At 37.9% G+C, this 18308-nt stretch overlaps 1 protein-coding gene across 1 annotated transcript in view; it reads left to right on the top strand.

Annotated features, from left to right (window-relative positions):
* The window catches only part of CACNA2D3 (calcium voltage-gated channel auxiliary subunit alpha2delta 3), a 383943-nt gene that overhangs the window by 134339 nt on the left and 231296 nt on the right, over positions 1-18308 (top strand). The gene's annotated exons all lie outside the window — the stretch shown is intronic.

Raw genomic sequence — 18308 nt, 5'->3', positions numbered from 1 at the left:
GCTTCTCCCTCCCAGTGCCACCCCTGCAACCCTCAGTGGTGAATAAGGTGGTTGATGAGCTGAAGGTGTTGCTTATCTTCCTGATTGATATTACCTAATTATTTATGTTTTTTCCCTGATGGTATAAAACTCCTCCCTTGTGTTTGGGTGGAAAATTCGAGAGCAGGGATTGCTTTGTGTGCCTGTATGTGATGGTGTGTGCAGTGCAAGGGCGGTGAGCACAGCTGAGTGCTGATCTGTGGCTCACACTCTCCTCTCTTTGCTCACACCAATAATTAGTGCAGTTCTGTTCCGACCCAGCTGCGCTGCAGCCCCTGGACACTTGGCCTGTCCTAACAGAGAGGTCACAGGGAAGTTCTGGTGAGTGATCCAGCACACAGAGCTGGCCTATGTGGGAAAAACAAATTTTGAAAAGCTAATTTAAATCTTGCATTTTGAAGGTGCTGCAAAAAGCCATGGAGCTGTTGCCTTCTCAATAATTATAGAATAAGGAAACTTAATAGCTAGAACATTATAATGATGTAAAATTGGTGATGTATCTTCAAAACACTGGGTAGAATCACACAGTGTAGTCAGATAAGGTACTGACTGAGGCTTTGCTTTGTCTTGATTTTTAATTTTCTTTACTAAGAAGAGGATGGTGCTTAAAGCTTGCAATTCTGGCAAGTTGTGCTAACAAATCTCATTTATTGTGTTTCACGTCAGCAGCTATAGTCCCAAAGTCCTTTGTTTTCCAGGAATTTAATTTTAAGCTTTCTCATAGCATAGACCATGTTAAGCCAGTGACCATTCTTAACCAAAATTCAGGGGGAAAAAAGAACTTGTAAAAGTGCTGTTGGGCTTGGTGAATGCCAATGTCTTGCAGAATCAAAATACTTTCCAAAAATCTGAAACAATTTTGTATTTCAGTTTTAAAAATGAAATTTTGTCTTTAAATTTCACTTTAAATTCTGAAATCTAAAATAAGAAAGTCACTTCTGAAACAGACACTTACCTAAGTTGAGCTCAAATGCAATGACTTGCCACCACACAGATTTTTTGGTCTATGCTCTGCTGCATACATTTTGTAATGTTTTAAATTACATCACTGTATATATATGTATTAGCATTCAACACTTGGATTCTGTTTAATATATGTTAAATATTAGTTTAATGGCTTTGTGTCTGACACTGATTGCAATTCAAATCCTCCTTGCATGCTGTTCAGCTGATAGTAATAGCAGCATTTGTAATGTTCAGTCACTGGCATCCAAGTCATAAACAGTAATATCAATTAATATATACTTCTGCTTGTGTGGTAACTCTGTGCAGGGATTAATAGAGAAATTATTTTTACTATCAGAAAACCATTTCAAAGAGATAAGAATGGCAAATGCAAAGCAGATGAAGTTACATAAATGGCCTTTTCAGTGGTGATATTTGAATGTTTGTAGTGTCTCACAGCAGTTTTGGAATATAATACACAATTTAATTTCCTGTATATTTGTGTTGTAGAGGAACAGTTTTTGGACTGTGAAGGAAAATTTATGCTCTAGTGCAATGTATTCTCAGCTCAACCCCAACACTGCAAAAGAAACCTCTACACATTTCTTTAATTTAAGAAACATGAGTTCCTAATTAGTTATACATAGACAATGGAGGATTTTTCCAACTGCAAAATGATTAATAATACATAATTAAAATGGAACCTGGATCAAAAACTCATCAAGTCTCCCTAATGCCATAATACTGTACCCTGTTCCTAGGCAAGTGAGCTTACCCCAGGGGATCTGAATGATTCTCTGGAAATACATTCCTGCAAATGCACTGTCTACTCTCGTAAGGAACTTCCAAAATTTTCAGTTGGGGAACTTTTTTTTGATATTTTCAGGTTAAAAATACGTAACTCATGAGAGTGTTAAGTAAATTTTGGAAAATATGGCCATATATGTACACAAGGTATGAACGCTCTCTGTTAATATAGTTGGAAGTCAGGTGTAAGTAAACAAGCACACATGAAGAACAAACCAGTATTAGTCCTACAGCTTTACTGAACATTTTGTATAAAAGAGTACCATTTATTCCTGCCAGATTAAAACAAAAATCCCACCTACTTGCCTCTAAGCAAAGATCCTAACACAGCGCCCACAAACTGAGAGTAAAATCTCTTTATTCCTTAACTTGTTAACCTCCTCACCCCTCCATTACTCAATTCCTTAACTTGTTAACCCCCTCACACCCCCATTCCCAATTCTGCTATCGAGGACTCCCCAGACCCTCAATTCCACTCAGAGGGCTGCAATGGACACGGCACAGAGCAGCTCTGGGCCCATCCCAGTTCTTCAATGGGCAGCAGCACCGTAACGCTGGGAGCCACTAGATGCCACTCTTGTCTCATCCCAGTACAAGTCTGAGTGTATTTATGGCTGTTGAAAAAACCCAACTGTGCCCTCCCACCCTCAAAGCCCCTTTAAAGATGTTCCTCTGGTATTTCAGATATTTTGCCTTTTTTTTTTCTTAATTAAACTTACAATATGACCCTGTTGTTTATAGTTTTCCTTCCCTCCGCTGTAATGCTGCACTTGTTTATAAATATTTTAAAGCTATTCCTAGACAGTATTTTTGTTGCTGGACTCTTGCATAGCTGTGTTGTGCTCTATCTCATTTTTCTCTTTGGGTGGGATTCCAAAAATTCTGACATAAACATTCATCTATGTTTGATTGATTTCACAGCCACTTATGGTGTAAGAACCTCTAAATCTAATTTTCTAAAAAATTGTCCAAAGAACTCCACCTTTGCATTTTTTTTTCTATACCAGATACAGTAGAAAGCTCTTGAAATTGTTGTATGTTCAGATTTTGCCATTGATAACCTTTTTACTACATTTGTCATGGCATTTCCAAGAGAGTTTCCTCACTGTAGTTTCCCCAATTTTCAGGATATTCTTAGCCAGGTAGTTGAGGAAGAATAAGAGTAAAAATGTTCAGGTTATTTAGGACAATAGAGGAAAAAAATTAAAAAATAAAGCAATCCATCCCTACAACCTTCAACATAACAAAATCGTGCACAATAGTAAACTTAAATTTCTTTTGTTGGCAAGACTGGAGCTGTTCTCTTCTTTGTGTGAACTTGATATAGATCTTGTGATTCTACTGTTTTCCATACAGAATCAAATGCTCTTTTTCAGTTTTTAATCATTTTTATGTACTGAAAGCTACCTGTGTGGCAGCCAGAGCTGATGAAGTCGCTTGAATGATAGACAGTACATATTCTGTAGGTAACCTGTAAAAGCTTGTGAATAACATGGCAGAATAAAGATGAAAGGTTATAAGCATATAAAGACCTCTTGCACTTTCACTTAAGTTAAATTTAGTTTTATCTGAGCATTTTCTTGCACATGTGGGATGCTATGAATTAATACAAAAATTCAGAGGGATAGATCTATGGAGAAAACCTTTTGCACTCTGCTCACTTTCTCAGAGGTGAGGGTTGTTGGTTGAGCTCTGTGGAGAGAAATGAGATTTTGAAACATCTGAATGTGAGAATAGAGGGAAAAGATGTTTGTGCATAAAAATATGTCAGTAAAAAGGACTATTTAAATACAGTAGAGATACCTTTATAGAGCATTGATAGACTGTATGCCAATAAAAACTATTATTCTCTTCTTTTTAAGAAAAAGCCCAGAACTATTAGTGGTTTATAGAATTAACAACCACATGGCATGCAGACCAAAGTCCAGAGCTAAGGTTGCCTGTGGAACCTTAACTTTATTGCTTCCACATCTCTGAATAATAACTGTGCAACTTGAAAGTTCCCTTTTTTGTCATTTGCAATGGAATGATTTAATTTATTTAAGTTTCTGTGATGAACACTTAATGCCTTACACATGTAGGGAAGGGTACGGTCCGTGACTCAGCGCCTGAGTCTGTAACGCAGCCTGTCTGCACTGCTGCACTGCGGAAGCTTTTTGTGGCCATTAGCAAGGGCTGACCTCTCTGTTTGTATACAATGTCTTGACCATGCAATTGTTGAAGGGCAAGTTTAGGGATGTGGTTAAATTTGTCTGTAATTTCATTAACTTGCTGGGGACCACAGCAGTTATTTATGAAAGGTCGCTCTGTAGTTCCGTTCTCCTCTACTTATCAGATCTTTCCTTTGTAATCTCTTCCCAATAAGCTTCCCATTATTTCCCTTTCCTATGGATATGTAAGTGGTGGTGGTGAAAAGAGACCCTGTATCAGCTTTTCTGAAGCACGTCCCCATATGGTGCATCCGGAGAATATAAACCCCTCACAGAAATGGGAAAAAGTGTTGAGGTTTCTTCTCCCCAAGGGACAATGGCTGGCAGTTCCATTTGTCAAGAGTAATTCCATGCTCTTGCTTGGAGAGCTCCATGTGAAGGGTTTGCAGATGCCAGTTTTGCTCAGGAGCCACCATCTGCAGGATCAGCAGCTCCTGGGATGGGCACACACCCTCTGACCCCACAGCAGCTCCTCACACCGCATCCATCTCCACCCCGGTGTGTCCATGTCCCATGGGAGCCCTGCTGCCCGCAGTGTCCACGTCCCATGGGAGCCCTGCTGCCCACAGTATCCATCTCCCATGGGAGCCCTGCTGCCCACAGTGTCCATCCTCACCTCTCCCAGCAGCTGGGGCACAAGGACAGCCCACCTTCTACACCTGCTGCTGTCACTAAAACCAAGAACTGGGAGTGTCCAGTACAGTTTTCCTCTCTGGGCTGATCTTCAGGTGATGTCTCCTCACCCTGACATGGACAAGTTGCCAATGTCAGGAAATGTCTTGTCTAACAATAAATGACCTTGCTCATTCCACCTTTGGGGTCGCTAAAAAGGAGAAGGGGCAGCTCTGGAATGGGGTTTCCAGTCCTGCAGCTGCACCCCAACCCCTGCAATATTTCTGGCAATCAGAAGTGCAGGCACAGCAAGGCCTGGGGGCAGAAGGAGTTGCCTGCAGGGCTGGGCTTGCAGCTGGATCTGCAGTTTCCTCCTGGGAAACCTCGGGCACAGCTTGTAGGGAGCCCAGAGTGGGAGAGGACTGTGCCATCCAGGGATGAAAGGGTGTCTGATGTCATGGTGGGGGCTCTGTGCATATTTTCCCCCCTAATTAAGTAGGGCTTTTTTCCTTCTCTGCCAATATTAAGTCAGGATGCTTTCCTCAGATGTAGAAGGGCAGACATTTTGGAGGAAATTAGTTTTAATCTAATAAAGTCTGTTCCAGGACAGAATTTGCAGTAAGCATAACCTTTTATAAATAAAACTGAAAAAGTAAAAAACCACTGAATTTAAGGGAAGACAGTGTACGTGACATGTTTTTTTGAGGAGGTTTATTCCCCCATTAGTGTAGATATATAGCTTGGAGGCCAATAAGTGCCAGATAAATATGGACTAAAAATATAAAGTGTGGTTAAGAGAGAGATTTTATTTTCAGTTTTTAGATTCCTACATATGTTGAACTTTGTTCAAAAATAGACAACAATACAGAATGACAACAATAAAATAATCAATGAGCTTATGGATATAATCAATGATCTATATGTTTTTTAGCTGACAAAAATAACCTTGATAGAAAGGAATTAGAGAGAATTTACATTGAAATCCACATAATGATAGTTATTATCAGAGTAGGAAATTATGATTAGAAGGAGGAATGTATTATGAGCACTTTTAGTGTTATGATAGGTCATTTACAATATAATTTGTTTATTCATGATTTTTTCTGTTATCAATGTATGGAATGCTTCTTTTTAGTGAATCACAGTAAGAAATGGGCAGCTTAGGACCCTTTAAAGGGACCCTTGTAACTTACTGCTGGGTTACATGATCAGAAAAACCTGAATCCAGGGTTTCTCTGACATCCTTTGTGGTCTGTGGTCAGCCCCAGGGCCATGAGGAAGCTGCTGGCTGGGGTTTTGATAGCAGGTGATCTGTGTAGGATAAGGCTACCTCTGAGGTCAAAGGCTCCCTGATAATAATTCTAATTAACTTGGGCACAGTCCTGTGTAGTCAAGGTAACAGAGCTCCCAGCTCACTTTTCTCAGTCTCTGTATTAGGAGTTGCTGCCCTGGCTTGTGCTGTACAGTACAGTTGTACTTAATCACAGCAGAGGTCACACCAAATTTAAAGCCAAATGTAAGGTCTGAGAATGAGAATTAAATATTTAAGTCTCCCAGGCATTTATTTTTTCCATTTCACTTATCTTTTCAGGAGGCATGTGGAATTTTGGGCAGAAAAGAACTAAAGTAATAATTCCTTTTCCCATGCTTTATTCCCTGTATCACTTTTTCCCTCTGTCATCTTGCTTTCACTTAAATTTAATTTTAGCGCGGTGAAATGTGCACCAAATTCAGAAACTGAGCATACATTAGGAATGTATTATTCTTGCTGATTGCAGGTAAGTAAACACCAGTGAGAGACTGTGCTTGCCAGCCCTTTCCAAACCTTTTGTTAGAACTTATGGAGCCATGCCAAGCACTGATGGACTTCAGCTATCATTAAAAGCTAAATTTCCATCAGATTTTTGCTAAGGTTCACAGAACTCCTCAAGCAAATTTGAGCCTCATGGTGGTAGTCTGAGGATTGATTTATTGTTGTGTATCAAACTCTAAAATGGCTTGGGTTTCATGTTTTCAGCATTACAAGTAAACTTGGAAGCTCTGATCCTGACGCATAGCTGAGTGCAAAAATCCAGAGTGAGCCAAAATAGAAATCAAAACTGATTCTTCTCAAACCATGCAGATGAAACCTGCAGATTTTTTTTCCTAGAAGTCTGTACTATGTGCCTTTCAAAGGACTGATAATAGCTTGTTCTTATTTTACAAATATAGACAGATAAGAGTTGGCAAACACTCTGGTGAGAAAGAAAAGAGAATGAAGGAAAATAGGTACGGAGAAGCTGTGAGCCAAGCATTCCCAGAACCATACCGTGAAATGATATGGCTAAAATATGTGCATGGTAAATAGTGTGACATTGAAAAATGAAACATTCAATATTGCAGCCAGAGGAGAAAAATGCCAGCTCCAAAATTGGGTTCTGGCAGTATGTTCAGAGAGTCAATAGGCATATGCTTGATTGCAGTTTGGGTGGAGAGAAAGGAGATTCACAAAGCTCTATTTCAGTTCTTTCTGTATTTTCCCACACTATGAATTAATCACATCTAATACTAATTATATACTTGCAACATTCTGAATTCCTGCATAAACTGTGGAAAAATGTGGAGATGCTTCCAAGACTGGAGCAGCTCTGACAATGAATCCCTCTGTGTGCTTTTGCAACTGTTTGCTGTGCGTCATCTTCAAGCCCAGTTATGTTCTGCAGATTTACTCTTCTGTACTTTGATGGTGATTTACACTCCTAGGGAAGCAGTTGGGTGAAACCATGTCTCAGAAATGTGGAAGCTTAATATAAATAAATGAAAGCCAGGCGCTTGATTTCAGTGAATCACAGCCTTTTGACGTTTATAATTTCAACACTTGATTGTCCCCAGCTACTCAACCTCTGTGACTCATGGGGATGCTTCAGCTTTTGGCTTGATAGAAAATGTAAAACGTAAGGCTGGGGTTTTTTAGCTATTCTAGGATGCTAAAAGATCTGGATCCACACAAGTGGGACAAATTCATGCATACCAACAGCATGTTAGGAAACTGTCTAATCATTCTGAATTAATGATGCCCTGATTATCTTGCTTGAGGTCAAATGAAGAGTTTTCTCCAGGCTTTAAGATACAGGCAGGTGTAATTATTTTGTTGCTGTTGAAAATAGAAGTGTGGCCTGACTACAGAGGTGAAATTATTTCAGGAGGTGAATCTGAGAGAGTTAAATTCTTCATGTTGCTAGGGTTGCTCTTGCCTGGAATTAGACAGTGCGGGAAGGTTTCATCCACAGGGATCCTGTTAGGGAGCTGAAGTGCTGGGATCAGGAGAGACAGGTGCTGCACCCAGGTGTGGGCAGTTTGAGATGCTCTGTGTCAATGTGGCCAGTGGGAGCTGGGCAGGGACTCTGGAGTTGCTCAGGTGGGACAGAGACATCAGACAGAGCATCCAAGGGCACAGAGGTACCAGAGATGCTCTGAGGGGCAGGGAATGCTGTGCGGATTGGTCATCAGGCAGTTTCAGCTCTGCAGGTATGAAAAATGTGATAATTCCCATCTTGCAGCTCAGGAATCAAGACTGATCTCTCTCATTATATATATAATGCTGATTTTTGGTTTTTTGGGTTATTTTTCTTCCCTGTACTTTCAACAAAGCAATTAAAGAAGTTCCAATGAAGAATTGAATGTGTTTCAGCAAGATTTTGTAGCAGAAATAAGCTTGATTTTCTGATTTGAAGTAGAAGAATTTGCTTTAGGGAGAAGGAAAAATTGAAGTGGGAGGAAAAATTTTTGAGTTTCAGAAACACGATTAAAATTTCCCAACTTCATTAACCTACTAAATTGCAGTTAATAGCAGAGACGCAATTAGCAAGACTCCAATGAGGCTGGTGTAAAGTAAGTTTCTCATTTTTATCTGATTTTTTTACTTCTAGCAGCCTGGTGATAGATACATTTACTTCAGTTTCCTCTGAATTTGTTATAAAGTAGATTGAAGAAGAGTAGAAACAAAAGAATGAATTGAATAAGAAAATAAGAAGGGTGAATCTCCACACCTGTCCTCTTGCAGCACTTCAGCAGATCTGCCCAGTGGGATGAGGTGTACAAAGGCTGTCTCTGGAAATACTCTAAAGGTTTGAGAAACAAGAATATCAGAGCTAATTGGGGAAAACATTGGTGAACTAATCTTGCTGCTTTCCATGGAGAACCATAAAGCTGGCTCTATTTTCAGGGCTGTTTTCTTTTTTTGCTATTTGTTAGTATTTGCCTGAGTCCTGCCTTTCAGTAATGACTGTGAGGCTCAGGTAGGAGAAACCCCAACTTAACATCTGAACTTTGGATGCTGCCAGTGTTGTGTGTGGGTCATGAACCCTCAGCACTCTGATCCCTCTCTAAACGTCCTCGGTGCAGAGCAGGCAGGTGATTTTCTCTTTGGCCACTGCTCAGAGGAGAGCCTGGAGCTGAACTCTGCCAGAACTGCTATGGAGAAGCACTAAAAACCAGACTTATTTCACCTTCTCTGGCACAGTCACACGCAGGATTTGGGGAGTGGGTATTAAAATGTGCAGATGCAAACCCTCCCAATTCTTCTGTACATAAAAGTGGTGTTGTATCAGATTAGCCTCTTAGTCGTGTCTATGCTCCAAGATAAATGGACAGCTATTGTTTTCAGCTGCAGCACCCACCATTCACATCAAAGTCTCTGCATAGCTGTAACAGAGATGAGAAGCTTTTTTTAATCAAATGTGTCTCATTTCCTTCAAGTATTTATGGCTTGTCACTGTCAAACTGAACCCAAGATGCTGACAAATATGCAAGTCATTTGTAAAGCAGTTAAAGTACAGGATATACATAAGTAGAGACATTCTTCTGATTAGAAAATAATCTTGTATTAATAATAAGTCTTCCTGTTGTAAAATTCTTTCTAAATACAGTAATATTCGGAATGGGAATTAGAGATATTTCAGGGATGACATTTCATTATTTCCAATCAGCTTTACTATAAACAAACCCTGCAAATTTTCAGTGTCAGCATATAGCTCAGGTAAAACTAAGCTCATATTTGTGCTCTGAGTACCTGAATGTTTGCTGAGGATTTATTCATGGCATATTTCTGTTTCTGGATGATGTGTGTTACATTAGGCATTTTGAATGGTATCCATTAGCATAAGCCTTTCTGTCTTTGAAAATATTTATGTCACTAAAGTTTATAAGTCTGTTTTAGGTCTCTATGTTTGTTTAAAGTAGAGATCAGTAAATGTCTGAGATGTGTGTTATATTTCAGGGTTTTGTCCATGATTCGTTGTAGGTATTGTTGTTCAGATCCCTGTGTGGTCCAGTCATGCCATATATTATTTTAAAAAAAAGCTAATGACAAGCTATTGCTTAATGAAGTGCTTTCATGGCACCTTATTTAGGAGGGAGGATCTTTTTTCTGGCAGTTGTAACAATATCTACTGTAATTTCTCCCTTGGAATCTACAGAGTAAGTCATCTGTGCAGTAAACTTATGTCCAGGAAGACTGAATTAATAACCTCTGGGTCAGATTCACAAATTTCTCATTATTCCAAATACCTTTTCCTGTTGGGTAAGCCTTTTGTTCAAGATGACACTGAATTGCAGTGGTTGTGGATGGCTTATGACCCGGAAAAGGCTATTGGCAATACAGGTACATTTTGTCACAGACTTAAAATGAAGCAAGCATGGGAGTAAAATATATTAAATGTACTAGTTATCCATGAAAATAGCCATTACAAACAGTAAATATGTTTGTATTTTTATTAATATTGTTTTAGCTGTGGCAATAAGCTAGGAGCCAACATATTCAAAACTGATAAATGTTTTTCATAAGGGAGTATATTATATTAGCACTAATCTTTATTTCTACAATAAATATTTAAAAGCAATGGAGGATTTTCCTGTCAAGCATAATTAACAAATTTATATAATATTTTTATTCAGCTCTTCTCCTTCAATGTAGGCAAATGCAATGGAATTTATAGAACTGTATATAATCTTTTCCATTAAGAAGATAGTAACAATTAAGAAAAAAATGCCATTTGCCCTTAAAAATGTCATTGTTCAGATGATGTCCTGCACAAAAGATGCAGGGTCTCAGATAAACATCTGGTAGGAATGAGGGCTTCTTCATGGTTTTTGTTAGATGGGCCTTCAGACTCATTTGTGACTGAGCGATACTGTATTTTCTCTTGTTATTTTCAATTTATCCTTTACCAGAGAGACAGGAAGGAGCAGTGAAATAGGAAATTAGGATGTTTAGAGAGAGTAACTGGAGAGAGCTAAAAAATTGTTTTTTAAACTGTTTAGATGGCTGGGAGGCCCCTGTGTGTGTGATCTTTGCTGCTGAGCTGAGGGAAATGCACAAATACAAGTTGTGCCCAGTCTGGGCTGCCCCTGGCTGCTGGGGACATCCTCAGCAGATGTTTCATGCAAAGCCCATCTTAGGAATATTTCTTGGATTCTTCAGAGTCCTAGGGAGATGTTATCTCTCTTGCTTCTTGAACCTAAACTCCTAATGAATGTAAACAAGACAAAGCAGCAAGTTGGATTGTGGGGTAGATGATTCATAAAACCACCAGTTATCTATCCCCCAGATGGATTCCAAACTAGAAATTTGCCTCTGGTTGACTTAATTTGCCTGATCAGCTTTTCTACAAGTGTTTATCTGTTTTAATTTAGAATAGATAAAATTGCCACACGAGCCAGAGCTGGAGCATGGAAATGGTGGTAGTGTTTCTGAAAATCTCAGTCCTTTCTGCAGTTGCATTCACAGTGTCCCCCTGTGCTCTGGTTTGACCATAACCCTGAAGTTGTGTGTAGGATTCCAATAGCAACACAGTCCTCAGCTCAGTGAGTATCCCAGTAAATTGTTCTGTGAGTATCTGAGAATTTAATATAGTGAAGAAACAGTTGTCCAGACTCCAGATAGTTTCATGATGTTGCTCTGACAAATTCAGTTTATGTAATATGTTCTTCTATTGCTGCTGTTATATTTATCATTGCTGGCCTCTCTTTGCTTGATGTGAAAAATGGTTAGAAGTTGAAAACATAAAAGAGACATTTTTTGTATTTCATAAACTTAACTCTTGGGCACTACCACTCACTTATTCTCACAAGTTCAGGATGGGAATAGTGTGCAGATGTTCATTTTACCTACACAGATATTTTTCAATATCCAGGTTCTCAACTTACCCCTCTTTCCAACCTCCCTTTTCTCCCAGCTCTCCCCCTAGGGCAAATAAAAACTCAAATTTGATGTAAACCTGCCTCAGCTGGTTTATGTGGATTCTGAATTTCTGTATCTAGGACTCATGCTTGCTGAATGGAGTCAAGAAAAAACAGTGTGTGACATGAAAAAGTATTTTTTTGTGTCTTTTTTTAAACTTTATTTCTACAATCAGTACAAAGCAAAATTGTAGAGCATCAGAGAAGTGTACGTGCATACTCTGTGATACCCTGTGAGATGATTTTAAACACTTCAAACTTATTTTATGAATAAAATAGATGCCGTTGTCCTTCCCCCCTTTACTCTAGAGACATGTGTTTCTTTTATTAAATTAACTCATCATCATGGTTTTGTTATTTCAACTGTGGGCTTAGCTGACCAAGTTTCTATATTGCTTGAGAGAGTCATTAATCATTTGAAGAGGATTTGTATATGTTCAGTTGCTCAACATCTCATCTCTCACTTTACCCCCAAATAAATTCAATAATGTTGCACGTGTTCTTTTGCTTTCCTTTTTGTAGTCAATAATGTTAATTTAACCTCCTGTGTGTTGGTGGGTGGTTGGAAGTAACAAAACAAAGATGGGACTGTGGTGAGCGCCATGAAATTCTGTTCTGTTCTAGTTCTTCACTGTTTAATTATTTTGATTATCCCCTGTTGGTCTGAAAAAAATAAATCTGGTAAAGTACATGTTTAATTCATCATTCAGGGCCACAGTTAGTGTTCAGATGCTGACTGCTGGATATGAACTGCTTGTTGGTTTCTGTATTTTTGGGAGCAGTTATGAGCCCCCAGCCCAAGGTTACAGACAGGCTGTCCCATCCCTGAGCTGGGGCGACTGCACAGAGCAGCAATACATGCTCAGCGCTCTACACTGAGGAGTCTGGGTTAAAGTTGCTTCTCATGGGACACAGAGATGATGCAGAGCTCGAGAAATATTTTTTTCTTCCTGCTTGGAAGCAGGAATGAGGCACTTAGGGCATGTGATTGCAGAAAGGCACAGAGAAGTCACACAACGTCTCTGCTGATAATTGGAAGCAGCCTTGGGGTTGTCATCAACCTGAATGTGTCAGATGAGCTGAATATGCACAGAGCGACACTGACTTCACTTTAAAAGTTTTCATCTTATCTGTTTGGGAAATAGTTTGCTTTTCTATCTCCACAGCACGTTTTAAACTGCATGGATGGTATTTTTTTAATGTTCTATATTGGGCACCAGTCACTGGTTACCTCATGGTAAAATGAAAAACATCAGAATATATTAGTGCTTTGATTTTGAAGCAAGTCTGCCATTTTGCTCTTCTCTTTTACAGAATTATTTTGCAGAAGTTGTTGATCCTGCTTGTTCATTAGCTTGGTATTAGCTGTAGGGCTTTCAAGAGAAATGAAGAAATCCTGTGGTTCTAGCTAGTAATAAAAATGGTATTAAAATGAATTAAAATCTAACAGGTTTTTTGCATCTGTAAGGATAAACATATGGTATGATTTGTCTAAAAAGGTCAGCCCCATAAAACTGGTTTGGAGAATATTTGAGCTAGTGGAATTTAGAAGAAAGGCATCCTGACAACCTGTTGGCATGTTTTGCTTAATCTAAGTATTCTGCATCTGTGATTTGGCCACACCTATATCAGTGGGATACTACTTGTAACCTAAAAATAAAATGAGACATAGTGAAGGTTTTTAATGATCTGAAAATATTATGAATTAATCATGGCTTACTGTGCAATGTTTTATCTTGCTTTTCCTAGTTTGAAGAGGGAGGATCAACCCTGCTGCAGGATGGAAGTAATTGTAAGCTTGATAGAAGTGTTTTCAAAAATGTTTTAGCATCCTCAAGCCTTCAGAAGTACCTGTTAGTCTTCCCTTGTTTAACGTTGCTCTAGAAACTTTCATTATATTTATTCCATGGTTTGCTGCATCTCTAGGATCATGGGCCCTGGCTCTGAACTCACTATTCCATGCAACTGGAATCTTTTTAACCTACACACACTGGGAGAAGGGAAAAAGTCAGTATGCCACCAGAGTAGGGATTTGTTTTGGTCTTTAGCAGAAAGTATTCCTTAGAGATTTTCTTATGTGTATGAAAATGAGCATGCTGAATATAAAAAATTGGTAGATATCCAGTCAGGCTTGTCAAGGTGTCCAAAATATTAAATTAAAAGCCTGTTACATAAGTGTTTTCTCCTTCCTTGTTTTATTTACTAAATTTTAGTGAACAAAGAGTTTTTCTTCAGTCTTGTGACAAAGAAGAGACTCGAGAGCTTTTGCATGTAAAACTAAATATTTTTGAAGTTATTTATCTATAAAGGAAAAGGAGGCTTCATTTGAAACTTGTAACCTAAAGTGATGGTTTTTAACTTTAATGGATGATTTAAAATAGCCATCATAATAATTTGTACATTCAGTGAATCAGTTAATCCTTACAAGTCTGAGACCTTGATGTCTTATCAATTTACTGCTACAATAGATTTTATACTATAATGAAGTATTATTTATTTATCCTTTTAATGGCAATTTTAATAGGGTAATCATATTGGGACAGAATGTATAGCCTGGGGGAAGGTCATCTTAATTTGATTGTGTAGAAAACATAATTTTTTTTTTCGAGGATGCAAGTAATGTTTCTTTACTATTTTAATAATTAAAGTGGGACTGAATACAACTTTTCAAATCCCAGGTGTTCTTTGAGCCTTGCTGCTGCATAACAACATAAAAAAGAGGGGGAAAAAAGTGCTGGATGTTCCTACAGAGGAGCAAGGAGGAACCTTTAGAGAATAATTGGAAATTATAAAGGGAAATTATTGTGTCTTACAAAAAGAGAAGCTGTTTTTTCAAACATAAAAGCTTTTTAAAATTCAGAAGTTTTTATTGAATGAGGTTCTTTGCTTTTATGATCTTTTATACTCACTAAACGGACCAAGTTATTGAATACAAGAGCTTTAATCATATGCTTGAAAACACAGATTGTCCTTACTGGACAACAGCCAGAAGAGATTGTTTTGGCCTTAGAAAGAGATATGCATTCAGATGTTTCTCTCCTCTTTATCTTGAGTACCAGAATGGGGATTGCTGTCTCCAGTGTCTTCTTAGTAGGACAGCCTCCCTCAGAATGGATAAATTTCCTCATTTTGCTTTCCACATATCATGAACCTTTCTGGTCTCCTTAGAGATGTCTCTTATTTATCAGTCTTGAGAAAATAAACTTTTTGTCTTTTTGGTTTAAACTCTGATGATAATAGCTGTTTTGTTGCAACTCTAGATGTTTCAAAACTGTGCATTTCTAGCCGTCTGTGCTATTTCATGGTAGGTTTTGCTTTTCCCTTAATTTTCCACGTTATTTGCTGCTACTTCATTTTCTCTGATGCCCTAGCCTTTCAAGGCTCAATGCAAATGCCATAAACATTCCTTAATTAAATATATTTCAGATACATTTAGCTTTCTCTTTAGATGAGCTGCAAAGTTACAGAAACACTGTGAAAATGGTGCTCGAGTAGTTAAGAATGATCAGTGTAATCCAAATATTGCTCTAATGCTGCTCATTAGTGCAAATCATTGCCATTTACGCCTTTCTGGTCCTCATTGCTCTGTGAGACTTTTTTTGCTGTCTTGGTAAAAATTTCTATAGCGTAGGAAAAAATATAGCCAACTAAAATTGTGGCTTGTATTCTTTAATGCTGTCAAATACCAAACCACTTCATTTTAAAATGGAGTGGTAAAAAGTGATGGTTGTTTACTCTTAGGCCAAATACTCTCTAAGTTGCAAAGGCAGTTTGCATTATAATTTGTCATTCAAGTTTAGTAGTAAACATTTATGTTTAAATAAAGATGCTGTTTACAATGTTGACCAATACTTGATAAAATATTTAGGCATAGCTGGATATCTATTTACAAAATAATAAATGTAAAAGGCAGTATAGAATATCAGTCTTGTGCAACACTGCAATTATGGGAGATTTGTGCAATATTTTTCAATACTGCACCTAAATTACTGAAGTTTTGTTTCAGACAAGTGTCCATTGTTGTCAAGGTGCTTGTTTAGCTGAGACATCGTGCCAAAATACGTGGCTAAGCTGGAATAGAGAACTTTGAAGATGTTTCCTTCTTACCTTGCAGATCACTTCTCGCCTCCAACCTACTCCTGTGGTTCTCACTGCAGGCCACAAACTTTGCACTTCCCTGGTTTTTCTATTTTATATTTTGAGCAAATTAATTTTTGTCATAATTAACATAAATCTTTGGCAGCCGTCCTAAGTGAGCACACAGCACGTGTGTTTCCATTGTGGCTGAAGGTGTCTTTGTTTTAAAACTAACTTGTTCTGCCTGTCAGCATGAGTGATGCTGTAAAGCAGTTTTGTGATCAGCTCTGTAACAGCCCCATAAGTCTCTGTCTCCTGTGATTACAGGGCATGGCAGAGCAGCCCAGGGTTCTGCAGACTGGATTTTTAGGATTATTTGGGATATCTCAAACATGGTCAGCTCCCTGCTGGGGCAGAATGGTTCAGTGCTTGTTCTGCTGGGCACTGATTCCTTTATTTGGCTTGCACTAGGAAAACTTTACAGGGATAAAACTGAAAATTGAGATTTCAATTTGCCTTTTCTTATTATTATGATACAGTGTGGGCTTTCCAAATGTCAGATCAAACATGCAGAATGATGCAGATGCTGCAGAGGAATGTACAAGCAAAAAGCCCCAATGTATTTACTTGAGCAAATCTAAATGCACTAAAGTCTAAAAGTTGATTTTTAGTTCCAATGATTTGTGTAACAGCTGGCATGAAGGGGATTTCCTCACTCACCATCAGGTCTCTAGGTAAGGCTGGAGTAAACTCATCTCTTGGACAAGTCACAGAGCTGACTCTGCTCCTTACCTGGATAATTTCCTTGTTATTTATTAGAGATAAATAACTTTCTGGTGTGTTATATTGTGTGCACTCAGAACTCACCTAGTTAAGGTTATATCAAAGACTGACCTCCATTGACAAGATTAAATGGAAGTCATTTTCTCTAAGAGCTTAGGTAGAGTATTTGTGTTGTCAGCAAACAGGACTTTATCCTCTTTCCCTTGGGCTTTATCTCAAATGCAGTGTCAGAATGCCAGATGGATTTACTTTCATATTTTTTCTTCAATTTTTAATATTCTTTCTATCACCTTTCAGCTGTCACACTCAATAATTTCCTTGGAAAGGAAGAGCCCAAAAGAAGCCATTGTATAACAGCTCTGCTTAAATGCTCATGTTTTTCAGTACTACTTTTGTGCTGCATACATTAATGGTAATCCTTAGAACTTGCAGGACTGTCTTAAATATGCTATTTTTGTGGGCTTCTCACTTGCAAAAAACCCTCAACAAGCCAAAGTCAAGCCCCCTCAACCCCACCCCAATCAAACAGAAAAAAACCCAAACTAAGCAGGAAAATATTAATAATCTGCAATAATATAAGGTCTACTCTATGCTACAATTTGCTTTAAAATTATCCCCCAAACATAAATCATATTATTGTGTATTCACTGATAGAATTGAGAAGAGCAAATACAGACTCAGAGAAAATACAGACTCAGACCAATAAATCAATGAATACTAAATCAACTGAAGAAACAATCAGTCCTAAATATCCTTAATTGTAAAATAAATAGTTTCTTTTTTCCTTTTTTTTTTTTAATATAGCAGATTTGAGTTGTTGGCTAGCCTTGCCACTTACAAAACTTGATGAAAGAGGTTGCCTAGTAATTAACTTCTTTGGAAAAGGGAATAATCCACGGAATGAAATTAAATAATGCTTGTTTAGAGTTGATTTCAAGTAAATTCTGACATCCTTATTTGAAATTTTTCCATTTTTCCTTCCATTTACAAAGTATTATAAAAGCTATGGGCAAATAAAATTTACATCCTTGAAATTACCAAGTCTATATATGAATTTTTGTAGAAATTATTCCATGGTTCATATCTTAAGTTCAGTTCAAGAAGAACAGTATATTGCTGCATATTATAGTACAGAGTTCTTTATCATCAAATAAACATAGATTTATATTTAAATATTATATGCATTTACTCTCAAATGGACATTAGGGCAGGAACTCATATTTTAATTGATGTGATTCTTCAAAGACACTAAACTTTGGCCTCCTCCAATTAGGAAGCACATCACAAAGTGTTGCCAAGGGTTAGTGTATTTAAGAGGTTAAAAAATAGGCTGTACTGTTTGTTGCTTTCAAAGCTTAGTAAAATTTCTGGTTAAACTAGGTCATAAAGATATCAATAATTTTATCTAAATTGCTTTTGCTTGTCTGGTTATAGTTCTGTACGAAATAGGCCAAATAGTCTTCAGGAATCTTTAACAGGCAGACAATTATTTCTTGTTCAAAATAAGTCACAATTAAGTTTATATGTCCAGATTAAAGTATGCATATTTTAGAAGGCCAGCTATGATGTGCATTCCTAAAATTCAGTATAAAGCAAATAATTTTAGGAAATGTCAGT

This window comes from Melozone crissalis, unplaced genomic scaffold (genome assembly GCF_028551555.1).
Source record: "Melozone crissalis strain CALT ecotype California unplaced genomic scaffold, PUWL_Pcris_2 ptg000029l_1, whole genome shotgun sequence".
NCBI classification, from domain to species: Eukaryota; Metazoa; Chordata; class Aves; order Passeriformes; family Passerellidae; genus Melozone; species Melozone crissalis.
The sequence above is the reverse complement of the archived record's forward strand: the minus strand, read 5'-3'. Positions and strand labels throughout refer to the sequence as shown.